At 36.3% G+C, this 2,118-nt stretch overlaps 1 long non-coding RNA gene across 1 annotated transcript; it reads left to right on the forward strand.

The window, feature by feature from the left end:
- The first annotated feature begins 571 nt into the window (after positions 1-571).
- On the forward strand, positions 572-1,523 carry LOC145109116 (uncharacterized). Its single transcript, XR_013708784.1, has 2 exons — positions 572-953; positions 1,081-1,523. It is a non-coding gene; the product is annotated as an uncharacterized LOC145109116 (long non-coding RNA).
- The last annotated feature ends 595 nt before the right edge of the window (positions 1,524-2,118 follow it).

Consider the following 2,118-nt stretch of genomic DNA (forward strand, 5'->3'; position numbering starts at 1 on the left):
TCCGTATTTATCTTCTCGGTGGATTTTCTTGTGGATGCTTTTGTAAAAAACCTGCATGTGACAAGAAAAATGCAAATTAGTTTCGATTGTTTTCATAACAAGATAAGGAGAACGACGACTGGCCTAAAGACGACGGAGATCGCGAGGATACCAGGGGTGATGATGAGGAGAACTACGTGCCCAAATACGATAGAGATAGTGAGGATAACTAGTTAGTTTATGTTTAATTATGTATTTTTTTAATGTTGTATGTCGAGTTTAATATATTATGGATTTTATATAATAACATGGATTTTTAAATTTTAATACTATTTTTATAGACTTTAGAATAAACTACAAAAATGGTCCTTATGGTATGTCGAAAATTGTCATTTTGGTCCAAAAAATTTTGGACTATCACTGTTGGTCCAAAACTTTTATTTTGTGGCAATTGTGGTTCAATTTGTTTTGATCTTTTTTCATAATGATGAGTTTTACCTTTATATTTTATTTTTATTTTTTTTTCATTAAATTTGTTTATTTACATAATTAAATAATTAAATGAAAACGTAAATACCCCGCCCCAGTTATCTGCCATTTTTGTTTTGTGAACACCCACTTAACACTACATCACCGGTCAAAGAACAACCACCACCACCACCAGAAGCCACCGTCGATAACACAACGACCGCCACCTAAAGCTAGTATGAGGGAGATGAAGACACACCATCAGAGATGAAGAGAGAAACAATTGTAGGAGATCGGAGTTAAAAACTCAAGCCACGGACGGAGATGAAGATCCACAAATGGAGGATGAAGAGACACAGTCAGAGATGAAGAGACACCTTCCGTTCTTGCTTCAACCCTTCACAAACGTACATCGGAGCTAGAAACTCGAGCCACAGATGTCGGCGGCAGAGGCTTTTCGGCGAAGAAGCATGGCAACGTTGCTCTGATCTGCAACTGAGAAAGAGGTGACAACTCCATTCTAGCTCCTTTCCTCCAACTGATAGAATAGGGACATAATTAGGGTTTCTTATACCTAAGATCTTGCGAAGCCTAAGGTGTAACAAATATTCTTTTTCTTCGATGAGCATATAGATTAGAGACGATGGGGGCTAAACATGAAAACCCTCCGGAAAATTGATGGTCATGGTGGTTTCATGCTGGTTTCCAAAGGGTTTGCATGGATCTGAAAACAATGTCGTCAATCATGTATCTGGAACGTTTTTCTGGAAAAAACCACATATCTGAAACAAATAAAGCCTTTACGCCGAAGAAAGAGAGAGATGTTGACATAAAGAGACGAACTAGACAAAGAATGACAGTTGTAGCGGTGGTTTCAGGCTGGTGGCGGTGGTTTCCGGCTGCTTGTGGTGATTTTTGGTAGGCGCCACTGGTTTTCGATAGATGACGGTTGTTTCTGGTGACACATGGAGTGAGAGAGAGCTGGGTATTATGTATGTTAAAGAGATAGTTTGTGGGTGTGATAGTAGGGGTGAGATTTATTTTAATTATAGTTTTCATGTTTTTTTTTTTTTAAATCTGAAAAAATTAGAAAAATAAATAAGAAAAAAAGAGAAAATCAGGGACAAACTCGTCATTAAAAAAGTTTTAAAATTTTTGGATCAAACTCACAACAAAATGAACGTTTTTGACCACCGGTACTAATCCAACCTTTTTGGACGAAAGTGATGATTTTCGATATGCCACAAGGACCATTTTTATAGTTTTGTCTAGACTATAATAGCAATTTAAATATTGTTTATATGGATTATCTGTAATATTAAAAAAAAAATTAATGGCCAATGTATTAACGAAGACAAAGAGCATTGTGGGCCGGCGATAGGTAGTAAGGGCGACAACTATACCACAAACTTTAACGACGAACTATCATCAGCAACGTAGCCCATATAACAATATTAGTAACCTTTTTGGACGAAAGTGAAGATTTTCGATATGCCACAAGGATCATTTTTGCAGTTTTGTCTAGACTTTAATAGCAATTTAAATATTTATATAGATTATCTGTAATATTAAAAAAAAGAATTTAATGGCCAATGTATTAACGAAGACAAAGAACATTGTGGGCGATAGGTAGTAACGGCGACAACAATACCACAAACTTTAACGACGGAC

This window comes from Lactuca virosa, chromosome 1 (genome assembly GCF_052849685.1).
Source record: "Lactuca virosa cultivar CGN04683 chromosome 1, Lactuca_virosa_CGN04683_v6, whole genome shotgun sequence".
Lineage (NCBI taxonomy): Eukaryota > Viridiplantae > Streptophyta > Magnoliopsida > Asterales > Asteraceae > Lactuca > Lactuca virosa.